The sequence below is a fragment of the Hydra vulgaris genome, chromosome 02 (genome assembly GCF_038396675.1).
Source record: "Hydra vulgaris chromosome 02, alternate assembly HydraT2T_AEP".
Taxonomy (NCBI): domain Eukaryota; kingdom Metazoa; phylum Cnidaria; class Hydrozoa; order Anthoathecata; family Hydridae; genus Hydra; species Hydra vulgaris.
In genome coordinates this window covers 21,062,463-21,080,691 of record NC_088921.1, presented here as the reverse complement: position 1 = coordinate 21,080,691, position 18,229 = coordinate 21,062,463, and the positions used below count along the sequence as shown (strand labels likewise).

Below are 18,229 nucleotides of genomic sequence, written 5' to 3'. Positions count from 1 at the left end.
GATTTCTTTTATTATTTTTAATGAGCTTGTCTCGTTTTGTTTTATTTTTTTTTGATCTGGTGGGTTTTTAGAAACTTCGCCTATTTTCAATTTTGCTGGTTCTTCGGGACTCTTGGGTATTAATTCAGGTTCTTGTTGTTCAGGTTTGTCATTGGTTGTCCTTGTTTCTTTATGAAGCGGTTCTGCAGAGCTTGTTTCGGTTGGGGTTGTGATATTTATTTCTGCCTTTTCTTTGAAAGGCTGTCCTGTATAAATAGCTCTTACGTAATAGCCCCTTAATTTTATAAACCTTGGGATATCTTTATATAATTTATCCATAACAACCATTAGTGTCCCAGAAAAGTACAGCGTTCCTTTAGTTGGGGTTGCTTTCATATAAGGGTATGTTTTTAGATGTTTTCCGTACCCCTCTTCTTCAAGGTCTTTCCCAATCTGAGCCAGTTTAGCAGCTATTGGTAGGCCTAGTATTGACACGTAAACACGTGTGCTCGGCTCTCGTCTAGGAGTCGAATAAAAGAATCGCTGATGAAAGCCGTTGATGGTCAGACCTCTTTCTAGTAGCCTATTTTTGGCCTTATCAGTTTTCATTACTACCTCCAGAAGTTCTCCTTTTCTTAACAGTTGAGCTCCTTCAAGCTCTTCATCTAGGTTTTCTTTTTCAAGAGAACATAGAACATCACGAAGAGAAGTTTTTAACGAAAGCTTACATAAAAGTGTGTTGTCAAGCTTAAAGTAGTCTTTTGTTAATGTTTTTCCTTTTAAAGATGCAGCATGAGCATAGCTCCTTTCCTGCGTTATTATATTATTTATTTCCTCGTTAATCGGACCTAAGTCCACCGGGGAATCGTCATTAGGGTTTTCTATTTCAGATACATGGATTTCTTCCAAAGAATTATCCATCTACTAGGATTTTATTAATACCTTTGGAAATTAAAATTAAGAGCACAAGAACTCTCAATATACACTTTATCACTCAGTACGCCCCTCACACCACTTATAAGTCCTCAATACCCACTAAATCCTCAATACTCGCTAGTCTCACTATTAAAGGTCACAGGCTCGTCCAAATGCTAATAAATCGCAAGGTTACACCAAGAGATCTTAGCCATTAGGCCGAGAAGCGATAACTGAACACTGCAGACATAGTCGGACTGACGCCGTCTTCAACAATGTACTTGTGGTTTGAATTAGAACGTCTAATCATTTTCGTCGTCGTCATCATCAGCAGCATCATCAGCAGCAGCAGCTGAGACCATTAGCGATGTTAGACACTCTGAAAGTGAAGATATTTTCTTTTTTCCAATCTGGGCCGCGCTCAGCAGTAGTGCAAAGCCGAGGCAACCCGTGGTCAGGGCAAGGTAAACCTATGATCCCATGACCTAATGCCAAAAATCAGATTAATATATGAGCCGGACTGTGCCGGCGTACCAGATATTAAACTGATAAGAACAGATACTTTTTTTTTTTTTTTTTTTTAACTACCTACTAGTCCAAGGCGTTAGAAGGCAGTTTTAATTTTATATTTTTTGTTTATTATTTAAATTTTATGGTTTTATATTTTGTTTTTGTGTTTTATATTTTTATTTTTGTTTTCATTTTATTTTAGTTTTACTGAGTTATTAAGAGTTTAGAAAGTATCTCTAGGAGATGACTTAATAACAATTGTTACAGTTATTATTTTGTTTTATTATATTTGTAATACGTTTTGGAATAGTTTAATATATAATTAAAATAGGTTATAGTTTATTCAATCAGTTTTTGCCTTTTCTCTTTTTTTATTAGATTTAGTTGTAATTTATTCTGTCTTTCCTTTTGTTTTTTTTCGTGGTCTTTAATAAACATAGTAAATTCTTTTCTTCGTTGATCCCATTCCGCTTTTTTATGTGCTACGTATTTTTCTTCATCATCAGTTGAATAGTCTTCTTCGTAATAGTTTTTAAATTCTTTTTTATTATAAGAATACATTTCGCCTGAATCCATAGCTTTAAAAGAAATTGGCGTCAACATCCCTTTTCTTTGTTGCTTTTTTTCTAGTGCTCTGTAGTTACGACGCTCTGACTCGTACTCGTCCCACTCAGCCTTTTTATACCTCTTTAGTTTATTTAATTCTTCTTCGGAGCAGTTATATCTGTCAAAATTTTTAAAAGCTTTCCAGTTAAATTCTACTATTTCTAAATGGTTCATGTCCTCAAGTTCTTCAAGTATGGTAATTTCTCCTTCTTCTAAATCTTCTGTTGATATATTATCCATAACACCTCTTTCAGTTGTGATATTGTTTTCACTTTTAGTACTTTGAGGTGCTAAATCATTTGGATTTGCTACCTTTATTGGTTCCGCTGTTTCTATGTTTACAGTTGATTTTTCTTTATTAATTAATGTTTCATTTAGTTCTTTTTTCTCTATTTCAGGTCCGATTTTACTATCCGTTGATTCCTTCTCTACTCTATCAGTTAATGGTGTTTTTTGTGTTTCGTTTAGATTAGCTTTTGGTTGATCTTGTCCTGTATAGACGATTCTAAGATTATATCCCCTTAGTCTTAGGTTTCGAGGAATTGGTTTTAAGATGTTGTCAATAATGACAACTAAAATGCCAGAAAAGTACGGTGTTTTATTCTTTGGTGTTTTTTTAAACACTGGTCTTGTGTGAATATGTTTACCATAGCCTAAGTCTTCAAGCGCTTTCCCGACTGGAAACTCCTTTTTTTCTAGAGGTAATCCAATAACGGATACCGCAATACGTTTGCTAATATTTCGAGTTGGAGTTGAGTTATGAAAACGATGTATTACACCGTTAACACAAAGACCTTTATCTTGGAGCAACGATTTTGCTCTGTCGGATTTCATGACCAGCTCAATCATAGTTCCGTTACGAATAATCTGGAATCCCTCCAGATCATCATCTAGACCTGCATCTTCAATAGCCGACAGAATATCAAGCTCTGAACAATTTTGAGTCTTATGACACAAAAGAGTCCTACTTAAAACGCTGTACTTAATCGGTTGGTTCGATGATTTAATAGCTTGACAATAGCTTTTAGTGGTGGCAATACTGCCTATGTTGTCCGTATCAATTTCTAATGAATTTGTATCCATACTAGTAATACACTACGTGTACTAACTACTCTTTTTCCTCTCGGTCACTCAAAAACACTCTAATAGTTCACACAACCTTCAACAAACTAAAGTTGCCTTACAGGCAACCCGTTGTAGAGGTAGGGTAAACTTCTTAATAAACACTAAGAGGCACGTAGACCTCACCAAGAGCAATCACTAGCTCAATTAGATACCTTATGACTAAGAATCAAAAACACATACTACACTTGATCTTAGCCATTAGGCCGAGAAGCGATAACTGAACACTGCAGACATAGTCGGACTGACGCCGTCTTCAACAATGTACTTGTGGTTTGAATTAGAACGTCTAATCATTTTCGTCGTCGTCATCATCAGCAGCATCATCAGCAGCAGCAGCTGAGACCATTAGCGATGTTAGACACTCTGAAAGTGAAGATATTTTCTTTTTTCCAATCTGGGCCGCGCTCAGCAGTAGTGCAAAGCCGAGGCAACCCGTGGTCAGGGCAAGGTAAACCTATGATCCCATGACCTAATGCCAAAAATCAGATTAATATATGAGCCGGACTGTGCCGGCGTACCAGATATTAAACTGATAAGAACAGATACTTTTTTTTTTTTTTTTTTTTTTTTGTGATAATTACATATATTTCAATATAAAGTATATACAACAGGAGTATATTTACATGGTGGGGGGAAAAATCTTGTAAAATATAAAGTATTTAATAAGTTTCGTTTGATTTAAATTGTTAATTTTATGCTCTTTTCTTTATTTATTTATATTTTTGTTGTGGGTATTACTAAAACGAAAAGCGAAAATGAAAAAAAGCGAAGAAAACAAATTCGAAATAATACCACAACAATTCTTAGGAAAGTATAAACAAAATAACAGATATTGCCATTTAAAATATATATGTCTGGTTATTAACCCAGGCTGTTAAAAAAAATTCACACATCCATTAAAACCACCGGGTTTTGCAGGACATGTTCGTACATCGTGTGTTTATAATACATATTGCTGGCCATTAAGCCTGGCACTTAAAAAATATTAGCATGTCCGTCACACCGCAACGGCTGCTGGGGACATGCTTTTTCGTTTGATTGTTAATTAAAAAGAGTTTACAAATCTACAGAATAATCAAGACATGGTTGAAATTTCTTCCTTAAACAAGGAACACAAGGTTTTGGGTATTCTTATCGCTTATCGCGCTGTTGATTGAAAACTGTTCATGAAACATTTCCACATTGTTTTTCCTTAAATATGTGTTGTAATTTATCTTCCAGATGTTTCTAATTTCTTTTTTAATGACCTCTACAACTCTTGCAGAGGGTATAATTTTGTTTTCTTTTAATTTCATGTTTCTGGCCCACCATAACTTTGAAGTTATTACGTGGGCCAGGGTTGAAGCTATTTTCGCAGTGTGGTCCTTCTTTGACAAGTGGTCTATATTTGTCAGAAAGACCGCACGAACTATGTTAAAGTTTTGCTCTGTTATGAGCTTTTCATAAACGTTTTTGAAAGCCTTCCATACCGATCTAGCTTTCTTGCAGTGGATAAACGGGTGTAACGTGTTTTCCACTGCACCGCAGGTTTTGCAGTTAGCGTTTCCCCGTCCTCTGTTTTTCCTCCAACTCTGAATCTTTTCAAGAGTCGGAAGCGAGTTTGTTAGTATTCTCCAGAGGACGTTTTTGCTAGGTCCGCTGGCATAGGATTTAAAACTTCTCTCCCATATTTTTTTCCACGGAAGTGATTTTTGAAGCTTTGCATCCCATGCCATTTGTATTTTTTGGATGTGTATGTTTTCGCCAAATTTGCTGACAATCGCATATATGTTTTTAGAGTTTTTAGTTTTTATTTCAAAAATTTTATCGTTGCTTTTAATTATCTCAACAACATCTTTGTAGTAAAAGGGAAGGTCATTAATTGATTTTGGAAAGTTGTTTCTGGTTAGAAACAACCATTGGGGGTAATTGGTTTTTGCTCTTCTAGTTAGGTGGTGGGCTAAATAGTAGTTTTGGATGAAACAAGACTCGTGAGAGTTTTCTTGTTCCTTTATTAAAAAAATATTTTTGGTTCGGAGGGCTAAGCACTGATTTTTGGTATCAAGGATGCCTAGTCCTCCTTTATCAATGGGTATATTTAAGATGTCATATTTTAATGGTTGCGCGTATTCGCTTTGCCAGAGGTACGCGGATATTTCTTTTTTTATTTGTTTGGAAATTGCCTCGCTGATTGGGAAGCCGTTGGCCACGAACCATACCTTTGAGAGTGCAAGAGTGTTTACAAAAACACCCTTGCATCTCAAAGATATGTTCCGGTATTTGAAGCTTTTGATTTTTTTCCTAAAGCTTTCAACGGCTTTCTTCCAGTTCACGCTAGCGGTGTAAGCTAGGTCGGTGTGGAAGGTTATTCCTAAAATTTTTATGCCGGTGGCGTTGCACCAGTTGATGTTGAAACATTTTTGTTTCAACACTCTGGCTGTGTTTTCGTAGTGGATGTGATTGAAGCCACCCAACGCCAGGCCTTTGGTTTTGTTTTTGTTTATGTTTGAGCCTGAGGCTTCCTCGAAGTCGTCTAGCGTTTTAAAAACGCATTCAATCGACATCGGGTTCCTCAGGAACATCGTGGTGTCATCTGCATATTGGGAGACTTTTAGTTTGTTTTTAGTTCCTGGAAGAGGAATGCCGTCCACATCAGGATTGTTTCTGATGTCTAGGGCCAGCGACTCCACAACCAGGCAGTAAAGCATAAGGGATATCGGGTCGCCTTGGCGAACTCCTCTGCTTATACTGAACGGCTTGCTCATGTAGCCGTTATTCAAAATAATAGATTGGGTATTTTTCATTGTTTGTTCAATGGCGCTAATAAATTTTTTGCCTAGATTGAATTTTTGAAGTGTTTTGACCAGGAAGCTCCTGTCGATTTTGTCGAAGGCTTTTTCCTGGTCAATTGTAATCAGGACACCATCGATGTTTTTCTCGTTAGTATATTGTATTAAATCTCTAACCAGACAAATGTTGGAGAATATGTTTCTTCCCGGTACCGAGCACGTTTGCGACGGTCCGAGGATAGTATTGAGTACCTTTGATAGCCTCAAGGCGAGGGCTTTTGTGGCTATTTTATAGTCCGCGCACAGCAGGGATATCGGTCGCCAGTTCTGCAGCGCAGTTAGGTCTCCCTCTTTAGGAAGAAGACTTATCAGCGCCGTTCTTTGGGACCATGACAGCTCGTTGTTTACTTCGAAGACGTTAGCGTTCATGAGAACGGTTAGTTCTTCTCCGTAAACATCCCAGCATTCTTGATAGAATTCTACTGGGAGGCCGTCTATCCCTGGTGTTTTGCCTTTGTTTAAAGACATGGCCGCGTTTAAAAGCTCCTCACTGCTAAACGGGATGTTTAAAAACGCATTTTGATTATCCGAGAGCGAACTCGTAATGTTTTTTAAAAATTGGTTTTGCTTTTCTGTATTCAGCTTTTTTGCTTTGTATAAGTTTTTGTAAAATTTTCTGATTGTTTCTATTATATGAACGGTGTCCGTTTGCATGACATCGCCATCTTTAATTTGGTTTATCACTTTTTTCTTTTGGTTATTTTTTTCCATATGAAAGAGAGCTTTGGAAGGTTTTTCGCCCTCCTCTGCCAGGGTTTGCTTCGTTCTGACGAAGACGCCCCCGTCGCAGACGAGTTCTTGAAGCTCAGATTTTAGGTCTTCAAGTGTTTCCAAGTCTCTTTCTGGTTTTTGGTTTTCAATTTCAATTTGTTTTCGAATGTTATTTTGTTTGCGTTTTAGCTCGCGCTTTTTTCTTTTAGATGTTTCTATAGCAATCAACTTTATGCGGGATTTTGTAATATCCCACCATTGATTGCTATTGAGGTAATTGTTTTTATTATTTTTTTCTTGTTCAAAATCGCTTTTCAGTTTAGTTTTAAAAGCGTGGTCGCTTAATAGAGAAACATTTAGGTGCCAAAAGCCCGGGCCTCTCTCACTCTTGTTATCGAGTATAAGAGTGCAGCCGAAGGCTCTGTGATCACTCAGTATGTTCTCTATTATGGCGCATTCACAGTTCCTCGAGGTCGTCAAAGGAACATAAATTCTATCGATTCTACTTTTGAAACTTTTGTCTGGCTTTTCATAGGTAAAGTCAACTTTGTTTGGATTACTCTTGCGAAATACGTCAACTAAATCAAACTTTTCGCAAAAGTATCTCAAATTGACTCTACCCAGAGTATTATTTTTGTTAAAGAGATCCCCTCCCTCCCTGTCTAAATGGGGGTTTTCAACCATGTTAAAGTCACCCGCGAGGATCATATAATCCGATCCTCGCGCGTGCTTTTTAACCTGTTTAAAAAAGTTTTCCTTATGTTGCGGATCATTGGGTCCGTATATATTAATTATTCTTATTATTGTTTGTTTTAGAGAGAAATTGGCAGCAAGAATTCTCCCGCTGTCGTCTTGGCTAATTTCGTTAAATATATGTTCATTTTTAGATAGAATGGCAACACCCCGCTCTTTTTGGTTTCCGTTATTCCAAATAGAGCTACCATTTGTTTGGTGTTTCCATTCTAAACTCCATTTGTTGTTGCTTTCTTCGGTACTATGCGTTTCTTGCAAGCATATCACGTCATAGTCCGAATTTTTGAGGAATCGAAATATTTTGTTACGTTTGGTCTCGGTTTGGAGACCATTCACGTTCAGCGTTAGAATTCTTACTTCCATTTTTCATGACAAAGTTTTTTTATAAGATTGAATTAAACAAAAGAAATTCTTATTAAAAATATAAAATCACACACTTAGGTTGGCTATTAATAAAAACAAATTTCGTGAAGAAGTAAATAAAATAAAAAATTAAAAGACTCTCACCGCAGCCCAAGCCGGTGCTTAACGTTTCCTTGAGCTGTTCTTCTCTTCGCTCTTGCTTCTCTATTCGCTTTTCGTTGGTTTTTTCTTTTTCGGTTTACTTCCTGGTATGCCCCTCCGTCATCTCCAGCTCCGTCTTCTTCGATATTCTCATCTCCACTGCTTGGTGATTCATCAGTCATGCCTTGGTCGCTATGGGTATCTTGGAAATCGGTGGGAAGGATTTCAGAGGACTCTTCTTTGGTTGGTGAAGAAGGTGGGTCAGGAGTAACTGTAGAGGTAACTATCGGTTGGGTTGTGCAGGGTGTTTCAGACGATAGAGGTGCTGTCTCCATATTTGTAGGTAGTTCGTCAACTATGTGGTCGGCCGGAATTGTGGTTATTTCTTGGGTCGGTTGATCTTTGTTCATTAAGGTTAAGGGCTGTGCTATTGTTGCTGTTGGAGATTGCCCAGTCTGGTTGTTGTGCTGAATTCTGACGTTGTAGCCGTCTATGTTCAGATGTGTTGGAATGGGTCCCGGCATGTCTTCCATCACCGCCACAAGGATTCCCGAGTAGTAGAGTAATCCACTCACGGGAGTTTTCCTCATGACAGGCTTTGTATACACATGCTTGCCATAACCCAATCGCTCAAGAGTTTTTCCGACGATCAAATTTTTATCCTCGATTGGAAGGCCAAACACAGATACATGGATTCTGGAGGTCGGCGCTCTTTCAGGATTTGATTTGTAGAAGGTGTGATGCAGACGGTTAACAACAAGTCCTCTCTCAATAAGAAGGTTCCTTGTTGTCTCCGTCCTCATGACAATCTCCAAAACAGTATTACCATGTATCAACTGCAGACCTTCCAGATCGGCTGCCATACCTTCATTTTCTAAGGCAAACAAAATTTCATTTATTGTAGTTTTTCTTTGCAGCCTGCATAAGAGTGTTTTAGGTAGAACCTTTTTCATTTCGGTAGTATAATTTGTTTTCGCGTCTTTAGTCGAAGATTTCGTTGCGCTAGCGTAACTTTTTTTTAAGATTGGTCCGTTAAGGTCCGCAGATATTGAATTTTTGGGCAGAGCTTCCGCCTGAATTGGTTTTGGAGTCTTCTCTCCGTCCGCCAAAACCACAATTTTGTCGAATGGTTTTGAATTTTTTGGCAGAGCTTTCGCCTGCATCCGTCGACGAATCTCCTCGTCCGAATCTTCCGCATCTTTGTCGTCGGAGCTGTATCCCATATTGACATCTTCAACTGTTATTTCGCCTTTCGCAACTTTTTCCATTTTGTCGAGTAGGTCTTTAGATTGCTCAATAAGAGTGAACTCCATTAAAAAACCAAAAAAAACAAGTAACTCCTTGATAATATTAAAAACACACTAAAACAATTTCCACTTTCTAAATCGCTGTCTCCGCTATAAAAAAGAACATATAGAGATCTTAGCCATTAGGCCGAGAAGCGATAACTGAACACTGCAGACATAGTCGGACTGACGCCGTCTTCAACAATGTACTTGTAATTTGAATTAGAACGTCTAATCATTTTCGTCGTCGTCATCATCAGCAGCATCATCAGCAGCAGCAGCTGAGACCATTAGCGATGTTAGACACTCTGAAAGTGAAGATATTTTCTTTTTTCCAATCTGGGCCGCGCTCAGCAGTAGTGCAAAGCCGAGGCAACCCGTGGTCAGGGAACTATGATCCCATGACCTAATGCCAAAAATCAGATTAATATATGAGCCGGACTGTGCCGGCGTACCAGATATTAAACTGATAAGAACAGATACTTTTTTTTTTTTTTTTTTTTTTTTTTTGGTTTTTATTTTTAATTTTTTAACTTATACTTAATTTTTATTTTTGGTGATCAAAACATAAACGAAAAGCGGAAATGCGAGGAAATCGAAAAAACGAGAAGTTGAGATCACATCTTATTGCTTTATAGATTAAAAACTAACTTGTCAGAGTTTGCCTACTTATTGCATTGTTAAGGGAGTATTTTTTATGGAAGTTTTTTATGTCATTCAATCTTTGATGTTTTTTATATTTTACATCCCATATGTACTTTAGTTCTCGTTTTATATTTTCAACTATGGTTTTTGGTTTTATGGTTTTATTTTCTTTTATTTTCATATTTCGTGCTCTCCATAGCTCCGTAGTAGTGATATTTGTGATGGTCGTTATTATTTTTGCCTTTATGTTGTTCCAATTAAATTCGTCGATATCAGTGAATAGAACGGTATGGACTATATTAAATGGTTGCGTTGGTTGCAATGTTTTGTATACTACTTTTAGTTTGCTCCACACTGTCCTCGCTATCTTACAGGATGTAAAGGGATGCAGCGTTGTTTCTGGTAGACCACAAGTCCTACAGAGTGAACTACCTCGTCCTCTATTCTTCCTCCATAGCCGTAGTTTTTCCATTGTTGGAAGACTATTTTGTAACATTCTCCACTGAGTATTTTGACTTGGGCCTTGGGCATACGAGTTAAAAGATCTTAGCCATATGGTTCTCCAAGGCAGTTGTTTTTGCAATTTATCTTCCCAATATGTTTGTACTTTTTTTATGTAAGTATTATTTTCATTATTTAAAGAGTGTCTTATATATGTTGCGCGACGATTTTTTTATTAGTAGGAATAGGTGTTCATTTTTTTTTAGGACATCTACAATATCACGATAATAGAAGGGAGGACTGTTTAATGTTTTAGGATAATTATTTAGTGTTAAAAATTTCCATTGTTTATAACTTTGGTTTGCAAGTTTTAGTAGCGAGGTGGCAAGTAAGTATTTTTGGAGGTAAAGGCTTTCATGAGGGTTTTCGACATGTTGCATCTGTAGAAGATGTTTTATCCTGAGTGAGATACTTTGTTTAGCTGGATCAATTAGTCCTAAACCTCCATTTATAGTTGGAAGGTAAAGAATGTCGCGCTTGATGGGCTCGGCATATTCACTTTGCCACAAGTAGATCGAGATTTCTTTTTTTATTTTATTTTCAAAGATTTTATTTAGTGGGAAAACGTTAGCTAAGTACCATATCTTCGAAAGTGCCAGGGTATTTAAAAAAATTCCTTTGCATCTCAGTGATACGTTTCTGTATTTAAAGATTCTAGTGTTTTTTTTTTAATTTTTCTACAGTTTCTTTCCAATTTATTGTTGCTGAATAAGCAAGGTCAGTATTAAATGTTATGCCTAGTATTCTTAAGCCGGTATGATTGACCCAGTTTATACCATGATCTTTATAAAATCCTTTATTTATGTAGTTTTTATATGCCAGATGGTCAAAGCCTCCAAGTGCCAGAGCTTTTGATTTTGCCTTGTTTATGTTTGACCCAGTGGCAAGTTCAAAGTTTGCTATTTCTTTAAAAATTTCATCGATGGATGAGATATTTTGTGCAGTGATCATTGTGTCATCTGCATATTGCAAAATTTTGAGAGGAATATTATTTCCAGGTATTTTAATTCCATCGATATTTTGATTCTCTTTTATTGATAGAGACAGGGTCTCTGCCGCAATACAGTAAAGCATAAGTGATATAGGGTCACCTTGCCTTACTCCTCTATTAACTTTGAAAGGTTTGCTTAGGTGCCCATTGTTTATAATAAGGGATTGTGTATTTTTGAGCGTTTGTTTTAAGGCTCTTGTAAACATACAACCAAAATTAAAACGCTCAATTACTTTAAAAAGAAATTTTCGATCAAGTTTATCAAATGCCTTCTCTTGGTCAATTGATATAATAAAACTTTTTCTACTCTTCTGATTGGTATACTCTATTAGATCCCTAGCTAGGAAGATATTTGAAAAGATTGTACGATTAGGAACAGAGCAGGTTTGCGATGGTTCTAGTATTTTCTCAAGAACCTTTGATAGCCGAATTGCAAGGGCCTTAGTGATGATCTTGTAATCAGCACATAACAAGGAAATTGGTCTCCAGTTCTTAAGTTGTTTTAGATCTCCCTCTTTTGGGAGTAGACTTATTATGGCTGGAGTCTTGTGACCATGACAATTCGGCTTTTTCGTTAAAGAGGTTTTTATTTACAATATGGGTAATTTATTTTTAATTATATTCCAGAAGCTTTGATAAAACTCTACCGGAATACCATCGATACCTGGTGTTTTTGACTTTGCAAGAGAATTAGCTGCATTAAGCAGTTCTTCTTTAGTCAGGTATGTATTTAAGAAGGCATTTTCGTAATTTTTAAGGGGATTTTTTATATTATTCAGGAGGTTGATTTGTTTTGCTTCGTCAAGGTTATTTTCTTTATATAAGGTTTTGTAGTACTTTCTAATGACTTTATTAATACAAGCAGTTTCTTTGTATAAGGTGTTGTTTTCATTAATTTCCTCGATTGTTTTTTTTTTCTGATTAGTTTTTTCCAATGAAAAAGGCGCCTTTGATGGGGTTTCACCTTCCTCAACAACTTGCTGTTTGGTTCTTATAAACACTCCACGATTAATACTAAGCATGTTTATTTCATTTTTTATGGATTTTATCTTTTCGATATCTTTTATTTCATTTTTATATTCGGTTTTAAGTTTTTTTTCTAGTTGTTTTTGATACTCTTTTTTGGTTTTGTTAATTTCTGTGGACCTAGTGATTGCATTTTCTTTAATTTGGTACTTAAAAATTTCCCACCATTGGTTTAAGTTTTCGTAAGAGTGTTTTGTTTTCACGAATCTCTCAAATTCATTTACTACATTTTTTATAAATATTTCATCCTCTAAGAGGGTTACATTCAAGTGCCAGTATCCGAGTCCTTTTTTATTTGGTTTTTTAGTCATTTGATAGAGGCAGAAGGCTTTGTGGTCGCTCAAGTAGGTTTCAATGATTGCATATTTGTAGATAGTCCTATCATTTGTTTGGCTATATATCCTGTCTATCCTACTTTTGACGGATCCATCAGTTTTTGCATAAGTAAAATCAGTTCCTTTAGGGTTTAGTTTTCTATAGTAGTCTATTAAATTGTATTTTTCTATAATTGCTCTAAGGTTTATGGGATCCAAGTGTGTTATTTTTATTGTAGAGGTCGCCTCCAAATCTGTCTAGAGTTGGGTTTTGACCATGTTGAAGTCTCCTACAAGAAACAGGCTGTCCGATACTTTGACATGTTTTTCGATAGATTGAAAAAAATTTTCTTTATCTGAAGGGCTATTTGGACCGTATATGTTGATTATTCTAATAATGGTGTTATCTATATTGATGTTCGTTGATAGTATTCTTCCATTTTTATCATGCTTTACTTGATCGAAATTGATTATATTTTTTGTGAGTATTGCAACACCGCGTTCTTTGTTTGTACCATTATTCCACAGAGACGAACCACCTGTGATATTGCTCCATTCCAATGCCCATTTAGGCATGTTTTCTTGGGTACAATGCGTTTCCTGTATGCATATAACATCGCTGTCGGTATTTTTTAGACAATTCATTATTTTCACACGTTTAGAATTGTCATTTAGACCATTTACATTGAGTGTGTAGATATTTAAAGCCATTTTTAACTAAAGTGTTTTTATTTTTTTGTTTAGTTTTTGTTTTTATTTTTATTATATTTTTGAATTTTATATTTTTGTTTGGTTTTATGTTTTATATTTTTATTTTTATTTTTAGTTTTTTTGTTTTTCACTAAATTTTTCAAGATTTAGTGATTCCTTATTGGATCGTTTAGATTCAGTGTATTTGTTTTTCTCAGTGTTATTTTTTCTCTTTTTATTGTTATCATTAGTACCTACTTCCTGCAATGAGTTCGTGTCTGCATCTATTGCTTCTGATGGATTCTCTTCACCCATAAATTCGTTCTCATATAGTATACTTTGTTTTACTTCTTGTTCTTGATGAATATACACTTCATTTTCAATATCCTGTTCCATAGTTTGTGTTTCAATTATATTAGTTGAATTGACCTTAATTTCATTTGTTTGAAAGTGGACGTCAGTTTCAGTGGCTGCAACATCTAGATCTTTTTCGATCCTAGTTACTTCAAAATTAGTACTTAGGATTTCATTAGTTGAATTTTCTTTATTTGTATTATCTTTTTTTTTATATTCACTTTCTTCAAATGAATTCTTTTTTTTTTGTGGTATATACCCTTCTTGACCGCTGTGGATTATTTTAACTTTATACCCTTTTAAGGTTATGTGGGTTGGTATTGGCTTAGGCATATTTTCCAATACTACAAGTAGAATACCAGAGTAATATTCAATCTTGTTTTTTTGAGTTTTTTTCATTAGAGGTCTTGTGGATATGTGTTTACCATATCCAAAGTTTTCTAATTCTTCGCCTGCACCAATCTCTACACACTCAAGTGGAAGACCGAAGATCGAGACCGTTCTTCTTTGGGTTGTTGGCGTTCTAGGTGTTCGGTTTGGTTTTGAATTAAAAAGGCGATAGTGTTCCCCTTTAATGTTTAACCCCTTTTCAAGAAGAGTATTTTTCGACTTGTCATCCTTCATGACAATTTCTACCATCTTTCCTCCTCTAATAACTTGAAGACCAAAAAGGTCAACATCTAAGTCTTGCTCTTCCAGAGCAGCAAGTATATCTTCTACATTGGCTGTAGTATTTAATGAGCAAAGTAAGGTATTTTTTAATGGTTTTAAATTAACATTACTTTCTCCTGTAGCTACTTGGGCGTAGCTTTTAGATGCAGCAGTTGTTCTGCGTATTTCCAATATGTTATTATTTATAATATTTTCCATATCAAGAGTGGATTTTTTTAAATCTATTATCACTTACAACTAATAATGACGTCGAGTTAACCTATTACTTATTAGGAGTAAGCAACCCGTGGATAGGGCACCGTAACTATACAAAACTATATTAAGCTATACTAGTACTATATATAAGGCCAATAGACCTTTTATTATAGTCGCTGTCTCAAACTAACACCAGAGGATCTTAGCCATTAGGCCGAGAAGCGATAACTGAACACTGCAGACATAGTCGGACTGACGCCGTCTTCAACAATGTACTTGTCGTTTGAATTAGAACGTCTAATCATTTTCGTCGTCGTCATCATCAGCAGCATCATCAGCAGCAGCAGCTGAGACCATTAGCGATGTTAGACACTCTGAAAGTGAAGATATTTTCTTTTTTCCAATCTGGGCCGCGCTCAGCAGTAGTGCAAAGCCGAGGCAACCCGTGGTCAGGGCAAGGTAAACCTATGATCCCATGACCTAATGCCAAAAATCAGATTAATATATGAGCCGGACTGTGCCGGCGTACCAGATATTAAACTGATAAGAACAGATACTTTTTTTTTTTTTTTTTTTTTTTTCAATTATTTTGTTATGTCGCTTGTTAAGTTTTATTTTTTATTAAATTGTGAATACATTCTATAGGATGTATATAATGTAACTATTTGATGTGACATTAGTTGTACTTTCATTTATTAAGATGGTGTAAGAAACTTTATTTATTTATATCTTGACATTTGTAGAGTTTTTATTTATCTAAATGGTGAAGACCAGAGAGTTATTATTTATATTGCTTATTGCATTATTCATACAGAATGTGTCATTGAATATGTTGATTTGTTTAATTTTGACATATTTATTGTATTTGATTTCCCATAAATATTTAATTTCGTTTTTAATTTTTGCTATTATTGTTTTTGATGTTGTGTTTTTTTTTTCTTTCACATTTTTGTTTCTAGCTTCCTCATAGTCCCGGTGATTATATTTGTTAGTGTTGTTACAATTTTTGCTGTAAAGTTGTTTTTTGGTAGGTTTTCTGTGTTTAATTACAAAAACTGTATGAACTGTGTTAAACTTTTGTTCTGGGATAAGTTTTTCGTAAATGTTTTTGAAAGCTAGCCACACACTTCTTGCGATCTTACATGAAATGAAGGGGTGCATGTGTCCTCATTTTTACCACAAACTTTACAGGCTGTGTTTCCTCGTCCTCATTTTTGTTCCACTTTTTTATTTTTTCAAAAGTTGGTAACGAGTCTGTCAGAATTCTCCAAAGTGTGTTTTTGCACGGGCCTTGTGCATATGATTTAAAGTTTTGTAGCCATATTTTTTTCCAAGGTAGGTTCCTTTGAAGTTTAACTTCCCATTTTATTTGTACTTTTTTGATGCTTGGGTTATCTTCTGCTTTCAGCAAGTGGATATATAGATTTTTTGATGTTATTTTGTTGATTTTAAATATTTCGTTTGATAGTTTAAAGGTGTCTATAATATCTTTATAGTAGAATGGTGGGTCTTGTAGGGATTTCGGAAATTTGTTTTCTGTTAGGAATAACCATTGGGGATAATATAGTTTGGCAAATTTAGTAAAAGAGTATGCTAAGAAGTAATTTTGTATGTAGTAGAGTTCGTGTGGATTTTGACATTCTTTCATGTTTAAAGCGTGCTTCATTCTCAGGGCTAGACATTGCCTTTCTGTGTCTAGAATTCCAAGTCCACCAATATCTGTTGGTAAATTAAGGATGTCTCTTTTAATTGGTTCGGCGTGTTCACTCTGCCAAATATAAGCTGATATTGTTTTTTTTATTTGTTTAAGTGTTATTATATTTGTCGGAAAAACATTTGCAACGAACCAAATTTTAGACAGAGCTAGCGTGTTTAGGAATATTGCTTTGCATCTGAGGGAAACATTGCGGTATTTAAAGGATTTTGCTTTTTTTTGAAAATTTTCAAAGGCCATATTCCAATTTATGTTGGCCGTATATGCAAGGTCAGTATGGAAGTGTATACCTAATATTTTTATACCATACAAATTCGACCAATTAATGTTAAAGTTGGTTTGCATTAAAGCAGTAGTTGTGTTTTCGTATTCTAAGTAATTGAAGCCTCCTAGTGCCAGTGCTTTGGTTTTAGTTTTATTTATATTAGATCCGGAAGCTTCCTGGAATTGATCTAGTGTTTTGAAAGCTTCAATTACTGAATTCGAGCTACTCATGAACATTGTGGTATCATCAGCGTATTGCATAACTTTTAGTTTGAATTTAGTACCAGGCAGTGGAATACCATCTATTTTTTGATTGTTTCTTAATCGAATCGCTAAAGGTTCGACAGCCATGCAGTACAGCATTAAGGATATTGGATCACCCTGCCTGACACCTTTATTGATTGGGAATGGTTTACTCATAAACCCGTTGTTATATATTAACGATTGGTTATTTTTTAGCGTTTGTTTTATTGCATTTGTGAATTTTTTTCCTAAATTATATTTTTCTAAAACTTGTATTAGAAAGTTTCGATCAATTTTATCAAAAGCTTTTTCTTGATCTATTGTAAGAATAAAGCTTTTGATGTTTTTATCATTTGTGTATTGAATAAGGTCTCTGACCAGAAATATGTTAGAGAATATATTCCGGCCAGGAACGGAGCATGTTTGTGAGGTGCCAAGAATAGTGTTCAGAACTTTTGATAATCTTATGGCTAAGGCTTTGGTGATAATTTTGTAATCACTACATAGCAAAGATATTGGACGCCAGTTCTTTAAATCTGATAGATCTCCACCTTTTGGTAAGAGGCATATTAGAGCTGATCTTTGTGACCAGGAAAGTCCATCACTTGTTTCGAAAATATTTTTGTTTGCAAGTTGAGTGAATTCTTCCCCATAGATGTCCCAGTACTCTTGGTACAACTCTACAGGAAGTCCATCTATACCGGGGGTTTTTCCTTTTTAGAGATAATGCTGCATTTAGAAGCTCTTCTTTGCTGAAGTCGATGTTCAGATAAGCGTTTTGCTCTTTAGTTAAGGGGTTGTTAATGCATGACAGGAAAGATTTTTGTTTTTTTATGCAGAGTTCTTGTTTTTTAAATAGGGTTTTATAGTATTTTCTTGTTAACTTAAGAATATTTTCAGTATCGGTGTATAAGTGGTCATCATTTTTGATTTCTGTAATTGTTTTTTTAATTTGATTGTTTCTTTCCAAATGAAATAGAATTCTAGACGGTTTTTCATTATCTTCAATTATTGTTTGCTTTGTTCTTATAAATATACCATCGTGAAAAGAGAGCTCTTTCAGTTCAGTTTTAAGTTGTTTAATTTTTTCTTTGTTTGGGTTTAGGTTTTGTTTTTCAGACTCAATCATTCTTTCAAGGTAAAAATTTTTTTCGATATTTTTCTTTTTGTTTTATGGATGAGATGCCAATTGCTACGGATTTAATTTGATGTTTCACTATGTCCCACCATTGGTTACTATTCTCATATAGATGTTTTTCTTCTTTAAATTTTTCAAAATCAAGTTTAAGGTTCTCCTTAAACTGGCTATCTGTTAGTAAAGTTGTGTTTAGATGCCAGTAACCTGGACCTTTTTCATTATATGTTTCCGCAGGGTATTGGCAAAGCAAAGCTCGATGGTCACT

The 18,229-nt window shown here is 35.3% G+C and overlaps 1 non-coding gene and 4 pseudogenes across 1 annotated transcript; all 5 read right to left on the bottom strand.

The window, feature by feature from the left end:
- Nucleotides 1-1,299: 1,299 nt before the first annotated feature.
- Nucleotides 1,300-1,509, bottom strand: LOC136077304 (U2 spliceosomal RNA; annotated as a pseudogene).
- A 1,703-nt stretch (nt 1,510-3,212) lies between these two features.
- LOC136077586 (U2 spliceosomal RNA) lies at nt 3,213-3,350 on the bottom strand (annotated as a pseudogene).
- A 174-nt stretch (nt 3,351-3,524) lies between these two features.
- LOC136077289 (U2 spliceosomal RNA) lies at nt 3,525-3,737 on the bottom strand (annotated as a pseudogene).
- Nucleotides 3,738-9,551: 5,814 nt separating this feature from the next.
- On the bottom strand, nt 9,552-9,800 carry LOC136077409 (U2 spliceosomal RNA; annotated as a pseudogene).
- Nucleotides 9,801-15,005: 5,205 nt separating this feature from the next.
- On the bottom strand, nt 15,006-15,193 carry LOC136077320 (U2 spliceosomal RNA). The gene has a single exon (XR_010637018.1). It is a non-coding gene; the product is annotated as a U2 spliceosomal RNA (small nuclear RNA).
- Between the last annotated feature and the right edge of the window lie 3,036 nt (nt 15,194-18,229).